A 14,959-nucleotide genomic window follows, 5' to 3' on the forward strand; every position below is an offset into this window, starting at 1 on the left:
GTACCGTATCACGTGTGATATATTGCGGTTGGGTTTAACACGCTGTATTGATGGAATTAATTTATTGAGATCAGTATCTTTATTTTTCAGACTGTAATAAGTTAAGGTGTATCAATGAGAAGCAGTATGTTTGTAATAGTTGCATAAAAAATTACAAGTCAAATTCGGGCCGTTCATTAATCACGTGATCTTTTTTTAGCATTTTTTAAACATCATCATCATCATCATCGCAGCCCGGAAGACGTCCACTGCTGGACATAGGCCTCTCCCAAAGATCTCCACGACGATCGGTCCTGCGCTGCTCGCATCCAATGCCTTCCAGCGATCTTGACCAGATCGTCGGTCCACCTTGCTGGAGGCCTTCCCACGCTGCGTCTTCCGGTCCGTGGTCGCCACTCGAGGACTTTATTGCCCCAACGGCCATCTGTCCTACGAGCTATGTGCCCTGCCCATTGCCACTTCAAAGTCGCAATTCTTCGGGCTATGTTGGTCACTCTGGTTCTTCTGCGGATCTCCTCATTTCTGATTCGATCACGCAGAGTAACTCCGAGCATAGACCTCTCCATTGCCCTCTGAGTGACTCTGAGCTTGTTGATGGGGCCCATAGTTAGCGACCACGTCTCTGTTCCGTAAGTCATCACTGGCAACACACATTGGTCGTAAACCTTCGTCTTGAGACACTGCGTTTTAAACAGTTTGTAATTATTGCATATAAAATTACAAGTATTTGATTTGTAATTTGACATTTCTAAATAATGGATGGCTGGATAAAAATGCAAATTAGGGGCCGTCCACTAATCACGTGATCTTTTTTAGCATTTTTAAAACAGTTTGTAATTATTGCATATAAAATTACAAGTATTTGATTTGTAATTTGACATTTCTAAATAATGGATGGCTGGATAAAAATGCAAATTAGGGGCCGTCCACTAATCACGTGATCTTTTTTAGCATTTTTAAAACAGTTTGTAATTATTGCATATAAAATTACAAGTATTTGATTTGTAATTTGACATTTCTAAATAATGGATGGCTGGATAAAAATGCAAATTAGGGGCCGTCCACTAATCACGTGATCTTTTTTAGCATTTTTAAAACAGTTTGTAATTATTGCATATAAAATTACACGGCAAATCACTTGTCTACCGTCGCAATATTGATACTTACGTTGGTGTTAAATATATGTCAGTGTTTGTTTTATTCTTTTTTTCATATTAGTTTTTACTATTATACATATGTAAAATTGGTGTTAAATATATATATTTTTTTTTAATAGATTTTTTTTTACAATTGTACGCAATTTATATATGGTATATATATACCATGACATCATTATTTATATTACATTTTATATTTATCATCATATGTATATTATATTGAATAGTAATAATTTATAATAATAAACTAGGATAATTCGCACAGCGCCATCTAGGCCCAAGCCAAGCAGAGTTTATGTTATGGGTACTAGACTACTGTAATACAATACAATACAATACAAATACCTAAATACATTTTGTTTATAAATGCATACATAGAAAAAATCTAGACCGGTATAAATAATCATACTCATGAGTACAAATTTTCGTGAACCAAACCATATGAAGAATTGAACCCATGACCATCGGAGGTAAGGCACACCGCTAAACCACTGACACCGAGGTGGATACTAAATATACTAAACGTCACGTCAGACAAATATAAATGCACCTTTAAGATGAATTTACGAGAAACTGTCATACTACCAATGCGTATGGCTTCTGTTTTGTCTCATCAGAAACTATTCTTGTTGAGTCAGAGGGGTGGGTTTATGGGGCGTCGTAACACGCAGACAAACGTACAGGCGCCAGTGTTGTGTTATGACGCGACGGATTTTCACCTGTCCTAGAGCTACGGCTGTATTGATTCAAAATAATATCCGAAAGCGTCAGAACATGCCTCGTCACAACACGACATATCAGAATATATTTAATCAAATTAGGTGTTATTTTACGGAAGTCCATTTCACTACTCAATGGATTTATATTATTTTGTTTAATTCCGCTACAATTAACATGTGTGAGACTACGAATATTCGGTGTGGAAACCTGACCAGCGCTACGACCTTCTCCAGTGGCGATCAAATTCCGACCGTTATTGAGTCTACACCCATATCGCGACACGTGTTTCGCCTCTGAACGAGGCATCATCAGGCGTTACAGTTCGGGTACAGCTCGGAAGCCTAGTGTTGACTCATCGGCGACCAAACCGTGACTTGGTCGTGGTTTTGCCGGCGGGGCTCGTAGCGCTGGTCAGGTTTCCACGCCGAATATTCGTAGTCGCACACATGTTAATTGTAGCGGAATTAAACAAAGTAATATAAATACATCAAGTACAACAGAAAATATCCATCCACCTTTATGTACACGACAATATGTTACTATAAAAAAAATGCATTTTGTTCAAAATCAGCTATTAAGCAATATTAACGCAGGATATTTCACACAGCGCCATCTAGGCCCAAGCTAAGCAGAGATTATGTTATGGGTACTAGACAACTGAACAAATATTTAAATACATTTTTATACATATAAAACACCCAGACAACCAAATAATCTCTCAAAATCATGAACTCATGAATACATACGTTTGTGAACCAAACCAGGAATAGAACCCCTGACCATCGGAGGTAAGGTACATAAACAACCATGGAATGAAATATGAGAGATTTATGTAATAACTACAAAATATTGTAAGAAAATATCTTTTAAAATCTGCTATTAATAACTTTTTCGTTTTCTTTACATTAAAAAATATACAAATAAATATATATCCAGCGAACTATGTATTATATTTAGGGTTGCCAACACCAAATTTAAAAAAACTATAATTTGAAGGATGTACCAGGACAATTTAGTTTAAAACCAGGACTCTGTAATATACTTGTTACAATTATCTAAATATATATAACTCAAAGGTGACTGACATAGTGATCTATCAACACACAGCCCAAACCACTGGACGGATCGGGCTGAAATTTAGCATGCAGGTATTATGACATAGGCATCCGCTAAGAAAGGATTTTCATTAATTCTACCCCCAAGGGGATAAAATAGGGGATGAAAGTTTGTATGAAACTTTATCAATTTTAAACCGATCGGGCTGAGACTTTGCATGCATAAAGCTACTATGACGTAGGTATCTCCTAAGAAAGAATTTTGATAAATTCCACCCCTAAGGGGATAAATTAACGCGAGTGAAGCCGCGAGCAAAAGCTAGTATTATTATATAATGTCAATAGCCTAAATTAATAAAATACAAGTAATGATAGTAATCAGTCCTTAATACTTAAAAGTATTAAAACAAACTCTACAATTCGAGCAGGAATTGTAAAAATGGCGCGTGAATTTTGAAAATACATGATCTTATCAGAGCGTTTTAAAAACCCAGAACGCTGTTTAAAAACTATCAAGGACGCCCCAGGACACTACAAAAAATAGATGTCCTGGAAAAACAGGACAGGTTGGCAACTCTAACCATACAACATATTCTGAAAGCAAAGCAAAATACCTTTGATCTTGTACAATTTAGAAGTGAACCTATATTAGAGTTATTTGGTTGGAAGCATTATTGATAATTATTATTGGCTCGTTATTTTTAAAGATGAATACACATACAGATATATACTATATGTATGTAGACGCCCCTCCGATCGATCCCCCGTCCAATTCAATGGGGATCTATGTTACGACGACCTGAGCCGAGGTTCGAACCCCTAGTGGTGCCCTCAGACTAAAATCGTATCCGTCAGGCGGGAGTTGGCCTTCAGCCGCTCCATAAGTCCTTCCGCGGGTTTGGAGTGCCATCTGCACTCGCCTCCTAACTGTCCGGTGAAGCTGTAAAGGCCAGCTGCGGCCAACAGCATTAGAGTAGTCCGAAAAAAAAACAAGTGAGTGCAGTGTGTTTGTGTGGTGTGTGTGTGTGTGTGTGTGTGTGTGTGTGTGTGTGTGTGTGTGTGTGTGTGTGTGTGTGTGTGTGTGTGTGTGTGTGTGTGTGTACTAATTAAAATTTGTATCTATCTATCTATCTACTTATTGTGTGCCAGGTGTGACTGATGTCATATCCATTTCATCTATTTCGAGAAAATTTCGGACAGTACGACAGGTACTTAAGATGGCACCCTTTTGAAGGGTGATATAGAGTGTTTTTTTTTAATATTTAAATGTTTCAGGCTATGACGTAGGTGTTTGGGTATGATACCTGTAGATAAGAGGACTATCATTATATAAACTTTTTCCTGTTTCCAAATTCTTGTTCCTTCTTCTTTTAGCTCTGCATATTTGTTTATTATTATTATTTTTATTACTATACTAAGGTTCATGAGTCTTACTGAAATAAATAAAAAATATATCAAGTAGTCTTGGTATTATAAATACATTTTTAAGTAGACCTTCAACTCATCTTGGTATTAAAAATACATCCGTTCTGAAAACCCGATATTCCGTATCGGAACTTATCAGGTGTTGACATATTTACCCGTTTCTGCGCAGTTAAAAGCCTTCATGACATGTCGACATATGAAACAACCATTCCGTGCAAATGGTATCTCTTTGAAGACTAAAGTTTTTCGCAAGCAAAATTGAAATTATATATATTACGAGCTGTACCCGCGACTTCGTCCGCGTGGAATTTAACTTTATTTTTCTAAAACAAAAGTAGCCTAAGTTATACCTTATTATATCAGCTACCTGCCAAAAAAAATCCCGTCAAAATCGGTCCAGCCATTTTAAACAGATAGACAGAAATTGTAAAAAATTATATTTTGATGTATGTACGAGTAGCGTATTTATATTCATATGCATGTGGTAATAAACGGTTACTTCAATGTTACAGACACCCCAATTTTATTTATATGTATAGATGATAATGTGCGTAGTAAGCTAGTATACTTGTTGTGATTATTTTCGCAGATTTGCTTTCCAGATCACACTGTGATGATATAGATATCATCACAGTGTGATATTTTAATATCACACTGTGATGTTTAATTAATTTGCAATAATGTGATTTAGTAATAACACTATTCTTATCTTATCTACCTATTGTAATTTAGCATGGAAAAAAAATACAAAAGTAAATGTATGTGTTCAATATTTAAAGTAATTTTATTTGTTTTTTTTTATTCAAATTTTATTTATATTTAATCAACAGCCTAAAAAATAACTTTCAAGCTTTCATATCTATTAAAATGACAATACTTCCATACGATCTTTCATATCCCCTTTCAACCCCTTACAACCCTTTTTCGCATTAAAAAGTTCTTTCTCAGACAATTCACACAGCGCCATCTAGACCCAAGTTAAGCTAGCTAAAGCTTGTGTTATGGGTACTAGATAACTGATACAAATACATAGATATTTTTTTTTATAAATACATACATATTATACATAGAAAACACCCAGACCGATATAAACAATCATACTCATGAATACAAATGTTTGTGCCGTGCGAGGAATCGAACCCGCGACCATCGGTCGTAAAGCGGTGTGCTTGTCCGCTAGACCAGCGAGGTCGTCTTCGAAACTACAGTGTTAATTTTTAGCGGAGGCTTTAGGGTAAGTAAAAGCACCATTAAATTCTGTTTAATAATTAGTAAACCGATTTATCGTATCTGTAATAGACCAGAGAGAATAAAGAAGTTTCTTTATGCTTTGGTTTCATGAAGATAAGGAAGATAAGGTTTCCTGGAAGAGATAGCTTTTTAGCGATAAGGCAGCCTATTGTTACCTCTTTGTCTTATTTATTGTATTATATATTTTTTTTATCATTTTATACATAATTGTATTTTCTGTGAGAGTGACAACAAAGAGTTTCATTCATTCATTCATGTTTCATTAAAATCAGCAGCCAGCAGTTTACTGCTGGCTGCTGATTGATTGATTGATGACTGATGTTTCAGTAATCATAACTGAATGATTACTGAAACATGTGATTTTAATGAAACATGTGTGAAAGAATTCACAGAGCGAACGTGTCATAATCGGCAGTTCGATAGATACAATCATTATTTTGGTAACGATCAATTAAAAACTTGTTGCAGACTTGCTGAATAATGCTCCACTTAAAACTTCGGCACTCGAAAATCATTTAATGCCAAAATACTTGGCGTTTCTGAATCCTTTTCAAGTTCTCAAAACTCACTCGAGCCTACAAATTACAATAAATCTTGGCATTGGAAAGTCGGAAGAAATACATTGTTGTAAGAGTACATCACTAGCGTGATTATTGATTGTTGAGACAACACTAGTGATAGATGTCAGTAGTAGTAAGAATGGAAACTAATTGTAATGGCTACTCAATAAAGTATAATTAAATAAATAACAATGGTTTAAGTGAATAAGTAAGAACAACATAACATGGCGCTGCGTAATAAATAAAAAGATAAAATAAAGTAAATTCAGTGATTCGTCTGCAGAAAATACAAAAACAAGTAAGTTGCATCATCCATTGTCAGAACAAAGGAAAAAATGGAGGATAGTTTTATGGGCTTAAAACCCCCAGAAACTCTTCAAAAATTAGAGGCGGAGGAATTTACGAAATGGAAAACAAGATTCGAAATTTACCGGAAAGCGACTGGTATGAATAATAAACCGGGAGATATCCAAATAGCAATTATGTTACATTGCATGGGTGACTTAGGTATAGACATCCATAGTACTTTTGATTTAAATGAGGAACAAATTAATAACTATGAAGTGGTTATGAGAAAATTTGTTGACCATTTCATGCCATTGAGAAATGAAAGCGTATACTCTCATATATTTATGAACAGAAATCAAAATGAAAATGAGTCATTCGACTGCTACGTCACAGATTTAAAAAAACTGGCTCAGCAATGCAATTTCGGTGAACTAAGAGATAGAATGATTAAAGATAGAATAATAGCCGGAATAAAAGATACGAAATTAAGAAATAGATTATTAAGCGAAGGGGACATTGATCTAAATAAAACACTAAAAATTTGCAAAATAGCGGAAATTACAAATAAAAACATAAGACAAATGGAGAATCAGATAGGAAACAGCCAGGAAATAAATTTAATCAAGAAAAATATAAGAAGTAATAACTCATCAGGAAACTCATCATTTAACAAACAAGTATATAATAATAATCAAAATAAAATTTACCACAAAGGAAATAATTATCAAAACCAGAAAAACAGAAATATGATACAAAATAATCAAGAAAATTACAGTAACAGACATAAGATTAATTATAATTTTATATGTCAGCGGTGTGGATACAAACATGAAAGAAATAATTGTCCAGCATATGAGAAAACATGTTCAAATTGCAACAAAACAGGGCATTTTAAGAAGATGTGCTATTGCAGAGGAAAAATCAGAACTGTAATGGCAAGACAAGAAGAAAAGAGTGATAGTGAAAAAAGTGTTAAATTGTTTTCAGTTGATGTTCACAGCGATGAGGCAAGCTGGTTTGAAATGGTACATTTTGTGCAACAAGGACAAAGTACAAAATTTAAATTGGACACTGGTGCACAATGTAATGTAATTTCATTGAAAATTTGTAATAATATGAAACTGTTTAAGTTTGAAAAAAGTAGTCTAACATTAACTAATTTTAATGGAGGAAAAATTCCTACTATTGGACAAATTGATTTAAAATGTAAACTTAATGGAAGGGAACAGATTGTTAACTTTCAGGTATGCTATGATAACTTTACACCAATTTTAGGGTTGCCAACTATTCAAAAATTTAATTTACTAAATAGAAATATTAGTATGGATAAAATTAATGTTGTAAAAGGGATATATGAATGGGAGTTATACAATAAATACAAAGATATATTTAAGGGTATAGGAGAAATTAAAGATTTCAAATACAAAATTGAATTGAAAGAAGGAGCGCAAGGTAAAATTGAACCGTGTAGACATGTTCCATTTAAATTAATGCAAAAGTTGAAAAATGAGTTAGATACATTGGAAAGTAGAAATATCATTTCAAAGATAGAAAAACCTACTACATTTGTTAGTTCATTAGTTATCACTACAAAACCTGATGGTTCATTAAGAATTTGTTTAGATCCACAATATCTTAACTCTCAAATAAAACGTCAACAAATATTAATTCCTACATTAGATGAAATTGCTTCAAAGTTAAAGGGTAGTCGCATATTTAGTACATTAGATGCAAATTCAGGTTTTTTTATGATTAAGCTTTCTGAGGACTCTAAGGAGCTCACTACATTCAATACTCCCTATGGCAGATATTTTTATAACAGATTACCGTTTGGTTTGTCATCTAGTCCAGAAGTATTTCATGGTGTGTTCAGTAAAATATTTGAGGATATACAAGGAGTAGAGATTTATATTGATGATTTACTTATTCACTCCGTAATAGAAAAAGAGCATGATCAAATTTTTGAAAAAGTACTTAAGAGAACTCAGGAATTTGGTATTAAATTTAATATTAATAAATGTAATTTTAAAAAGTCTCATGTGAAATATTTAGGACATATTTTTACAGAAAAAGGTATAAAGGTAGATAAGGATAGAGTTAAGGCAATAGAAGAAATGGAAGTGCCAAAAACACAAACTGAATTATTAAGATTTTTAGGTGTAATCAATTATGTTTCAAGATTCATTCCGAATATGTCAGAATTAACAGCTCCATTGCGTAAATTAATTAAAAAACAAGTTCCATTTATATGGTCTGTTGATCAGCAAACTGCATATGATAAATTGAAAAAAATGTTAGTTGAACCACCAATATTGTCTTATTTTGATATTAATAAAAAGATTGTTTTAAGTGTGGATGCTTCTAAAGATGGTTTAGGTGCAGTTATCTTACAGGATAGAAAACCAATAGGATATAGTTCAAGGTCTATGACAGAAACTGAAAAGTCATATAGTCAAATTGAGAAAGAAAGTCTTGCTATTTTAAATGGTTGTAAGAAATTTCATCAGTATTTATTTGGGCAAAAATTTGTGGTAGAATCTGACCATAAACCTTTAGTTTCAATGTTTTCAAAACCGTTAAATAAATGTCCTGCTCGATTACAAAGAATAAAAATGGCATTACAACCATATGATTTTGAAGTTCAATACAAACCGGGTAAGGAATTATTTTTAGCTGATCATTTGAGTAGATCCTACATTAAGGAAGAAAATAGTAATGATATGATAGATTCAGATATAAAAGCACATGTTGCTATGATAGTAGAAAGTAAAAGGATTACAGATGAGAAAATGAAAAAGTTAGTTGAAGAAACAGATAAAGACAGAGTACTTAATTGTGTTAGGAAATATATAAGAGAGGGTTGGCCTCATAATAAATGTAATATTGATAGTGATGCAAAAATTTATAATACTTATAAGGATGAGTTAAGTGAATGTGATGGTTTAGTATTTAAGGGTACGCAAATTGTAATACCTAAGACAATGAAACAGGAAGTTCTTGAAAAATTCATTATTCACATTTAGGAATGGAAAAATGTAAGGCAATAGCTCGTAAGTCAGTATTTTGGCCGAATATGGGAAAAGAAATTGAAGATCTTATTCAAAATTGTGATACATGTAAAACTTTTCAAAATAGAAATTGTATAGAACCAATGATATGTAAAGAGATACCTAACAATCCATGGCAGATTGTAGCCACGGATATATTTTTTCTTTATAATAAACCTTATTTGCTTTTAGTAGATACATATAGTAAATTTGTTAAGATTCAGCAGTTATCAAATTTATCAACAGAAAGTGTGATTGTGGGTATTAAAGAAATATTTTCTAGATATGGGATACCTAATATAGTATATTCTGATTCAGGTAGTCAGTTTACAAGTGAAGACTTTAAAATATTTAGTAAAAAATGGAATTTTGATCACAAGATCATAAGCCCAAAACATCACCAAGGAAATGGTCTTGCTGAAAGATATATACAAACTATTAAAAACATATTGAAAAAATTAATTTATGAGAAAAAAGATATACATTTAGGTTTGTTATTGTATAGGAATACACCTGTATCTCAAGATGGTACAACTCCAGCAGAAATGTTATTCAATAGAAGTATTAGGAATATATTACCATACATACATAATGATAATTTTGTTAAGAAAGATTTTACTAAGGAATTGAGGGAAAGACAGTATAAACAGAAAATGTATCAGGATAGGAGAAGTAGAAAATTAAATATATTAAATGAAAATGATTATGTAAAGATTAAAAATGAAAATTCTGCAGGTTGGTATAAAAGAGGAATAGTGATAGGGAAAGGTAAAGGACCAAGATCTTACATTGTAAAAAGAGAGGATGGTAGGATAATAACAAGAAATAGGAAGGATTTAAATAAATGTGGAAAATTTGAAGTAAATGATAGTTATAGTGATGTGAGTGTGAAAAATGATAATGATATGGAAAATGAAAAGGTTTCAATGTATAATGAAAATAATGTATCAATGTATAATGAAAATAATGTATCAATGAATCATAATGAGAATAATGTAATTGATGATGAAAGTAGTAATATAACTAATCATAATAATTTAAATGAAAATTGTTCTCGTTCTGGTAGATTAATAAGAAAACCTGTATCTGAAGATTTTATATATTATTAAAGTTTTGTTTTGTAAAAGAAAGGGGGATGTTGTAAGAGTACATCACTAGCGTGATTATTGATTGTTGAGACAACACTAGTGATAGATGTCAGTAGTAGTAAGAATGGAAACTAATTGTAATGGCTACTCAATAAAGTATAATTAAATAAATAACAATGGTTTAAGTGAATAAGTAAGAACAACATAACATACATAGGTACTAGGTACTATTAGGTACTGCTAGGTACATAATAATAATAATAATAATAATAATAATAATAATCTCAGGACAATTCACACAGCGCCATCTAGACCCAAGTTAAGCTAGCTAAAGCTTGTGTTATGGGTACTAGATAACTGATACAAATACATAGATATATTTTTTTTTTGTAAATACATACATACTATACATAGAAAACACCCAGACCGATACAAACAATCATACTCATGAATACAAATGTTTGTGCCGTGCGAGGAATCGAACCCGCGACCATCGGTCGTAAAGCGGTGTGCTAGACCACTAGACCACCGAGGTCGTCTACGTAGGTACTATACTATAAATATGACAGTGATTTTTTTTTATTCTCCTATACTAGCTGTGCCCTCGGTTGCACTGATTTTTATTCTCTTACATTATTATACTAGCTGTTCCCACGGTATCAGCGCTTGAAATTTATTGCTTATATGTTATTCTGATATATTTATATGTATATATTAGAATAGAATAGAATAGAATAGAATTTTTTTATTAACTCGTTTTTACAGTAATAACATAAGAAATACAAGAATAATTTACACATTAAAAAACGGAGTCAATGTGGGCCACAACTCAGCATAATGCTGGAAATAGTTTCCAGCGCTGATTTTCAGTTGGACCACCCCCCCCCCCCCCACGGACCCCAGTACGGACGCGCAAATATTACAATTAAAAAATACTTATACATTAACTTAATAAATCAGATACTATGCAATTAAAATAAACATAATAATATCAAGAGAAAAGTATATAAATAATAAAAAGTAAAATTATATATTAATAATCTTAAATAATAATCCTAAAACATTATATACGTAATGGATAAAAGAAAAAATAAACAATTACAAAGAAATAAAATTAAAAAAAAAAATATATATATATATATACATGTACCCACAGTGATGCGTACGGTGCATTTTACGTATTCTAATAACGGTATCGCAGTATTAAAATAAAAATATCCATAACACTTGCTCTCTGGTACCAGCAAATAGTTTCAGCCAAGGTAAATGTTGCCACCCACGCGCCTTTAATGAATCCTTTATCTTTATTATCAATTATTTTTTTGAACTTGTAGCAAATGTTCTTTAAAATGCTTTCGGAAAGTATATTTTGTTTTCACTTCACGCATAGGTGGTGGGAGAACATTCCATGTTTTTGAGGCCGCTATTTTAAATGATCCCCGGCAAAGAGTAGTTTTATGAATTGGCGTTACAAGAAGAAATGGCGAAGCCCTTGTATGATATCTATTATAACCACTAGCCCACGATAGCTTCTCATACAGATAATCAGGAGATTTCGACTTTATAACGCCAAAAAGTAAAACAGCAAAATGCAACTGCATTCGTGACTTCATTTTAAGAAGATTACTCTTATTCAGATATGGGGTTACGTGCGACCGCGGAGGGATGTTGAAGCAAAAACGCGCGCATGCGTTTTGTACGCGTTGAATAATCCGTAATATTACTGTAAAGTTTCATCAAAATCCGTTTAGTAGTTCTTTGCGTGAAAGAGGAACAAACATCCATTCAAACTCACAAATTTTCGCTTTTATAATATTAATAATATGATTTACAGGACTTATTGTTAAAAAAATTGTGAATATTATTGAATAATTAAATTTTAAAAAAATCGATAATAAAACCTGCAACCTTCAAAGATGGTGTAGTTAATCACTAAACTACCGAGGCGTCTAACAAAATATTAATTATTAATGGTTTAGTTGGAATTGTTACCATAGATGTTACATTGCAAAATCATGGTAGTTTGTCATACGTTATATATATATATTAGTATGTATACATTACGTAAGGGTTCACTATTAAAACATAACTAAAATTACTTAGTGTTATTTAGTTATAAACTTAAAATATTTTGGAAAATATAACATTTATGTGGACAATAAATATAACCTCATACTTCTGTCTGTTTGTCTGCCTGTTTTTTATCTCTCACGACTAACGGCTGAATGGATTTTAGTGAAAGTAGATCGTATTACGAGATGCTATCTTTTACCTTAATAAAGAGCAAACGACGTCTCTGGAATCAGCTTGTAGTAAATATTTCAAAATAGCTGCACACGCGACCACGTCCGCGTGGAATTTAACTTTATTTTTCTAAAATAAAAGTAGCCTAAGTTACTCGTTATATCAGGTACCTGCGTCCGTCCGTCCCGTCAAAATCGGTCCAGTCATTTCAGAGATTAACCGGAACAAACAAACGGATGTAACGTAAAAAATGTTATTTTGGTGTATGTGCCGTATTTTATATTCATATTCAAGTAATTAAAAATGGTTATTTCAATATTACAAACACCAATTTTATTTATATGTATATATTTATTTTTTCTCCACAAAAACATCCAAAATACAAAGTTACAAAGGGTAACATAAGGCATTCTTTACCAGTCAATTGTTCATATAAATTAATGTAAAAATCAATAACATTTAAAATTCTTAATTATCATCACTCAATCTCTCTGGATCCTATTTATTTATTCATTTCGTTACGTCAAATTTTCTTAAAGAAAATCGCTACCTATTTTGAATGTTCCGAGATGTCCCGCGTACATCTCGGAACATTCAATGTAATAATCTTTTTTTTATTCCCAAGAGTGCCCGAGGGCAGCATCAGACAGATTCGTTAGAACTGTTTCTAAAATGAACTCAAAAGAAAATATGATGTATACAAACATTGCTCGTTTAACAATTTCCGATATTAAATACTAGCTGTTCCCAAGACTTCGTCCGCATGGAATTTAACTTTATTTTTCTAAAATAAAAGTAGTTCAAGTTACTCTTTATTACATCAGCCACCTGCCAAAAAAAGTCCCGTCAAAATCGGTCCAGACATTTCAGAGATTAGCCGGAAGAAACTGACAGGTAAAAAAAATTGTAAAAAATGTTATTAAATATGTGTATTTATTTATTCATTTCGTTACATCAAATTTTCTTAAAGAAAATCGCTACCTACATATTTAAACGCGGGACATCTCGGAACATTCAATGTAATAATCTTTTTTTTATTCCCAAGAGTGCCCGAGGGCAGCATCAGACAGATTCGTTAGAACTGTTTCTAAAATGAACTCAAAAGAAAATATGATTTATACAAACATTGCTCGTTTAACAATTTCCGATATTAAATATATCTTTATATAAACTATTCCCACGATTTCTTCCGCATGGAATTTAACTTTATTTTTCTAAAATATAAGTTGTCTAAGTTAGAGTAACTTAAACTGCGATGATGATGATATGAATAAAAATACGGTACATACATCAAAATAACATTTTTTAAAATTGTTGTCTGTCTATCTGTTCCGGCTAATCTCTGAAATGGCTGGACCGATCCTAACGGAACTTTTCTTGGTAGGTAACTGATGTAATAAGTAGTAACTTAGGCTACTTCTATTTTAGAAAAATTCTTTTATTTTATAAAAATAAAGTTAAATTCCACGCGGACAAAGTCGCGGCAACAGCTAGTAAAGAATATAGAAAGTAGGTTTCATCACAAACGGACAGAAATAGTGACATTACTACAAGAGTATAACTATCTAGACCAGTGGTTCCCAAACTTTTTTTTGTCGTAGACCCCTTGCCATATTATTCGGTTTTGGGTAGACCCCCCATTCTTACCTGGTGCTGATTTTTTGTAAATTTCTTTAGTAAAGTTTAGTGTTAAAAACATAAAGGAAAAGCAACAAGATGACCGCTGTCGTAGACCCCTTGCAGTTTGTCATAGACCCCTGGGGTCGATATAGACCACTTTGGGAATCACTGGACTGGAGATAAGCTTTTCGTGTTTATTTTTCAATCTTACCAGCGAGGGTCATAACTGGCGTTGTTACACCGATATCGCGAAATAGCTATTTGCTATTTATTGCTATTGAAGATTTGGATATGTTATTCGAGAGTGTTGATGCTACAGAGTCGTATATTTGTTATCTGTGGTCTATAAAAGTGTTATGTACCATTTAAATTATTTATTATTCTACTTTCGTAAGTTCATTGTTGTTCTGTGGTTGCTGTGAAGCTAGTTTTAGTATAGTCGTAATATATGTATTTTAGTATCACTATCACTACATAGTATAAAACAAAGTCTCTGTCGCTGTC

This window comes from Achroia grisella, unplaced genomic scaffold (genome assembly GCF_030625045.1).
Source record: "Achroia grisella isolate CSIRO2021 unplaced genomic scaffold, CSIRO_AGI_Agris_v1 utg1462, whole genome shotgun sequence".
In the NCBI taxonomy this organism is placed as follows: domain Eukaryota; kingdom Metazoa; phylum Arthropoda; class Insecta; order Lepidoptera; family Pyralidae; genus Achroia; species Achroia grisella.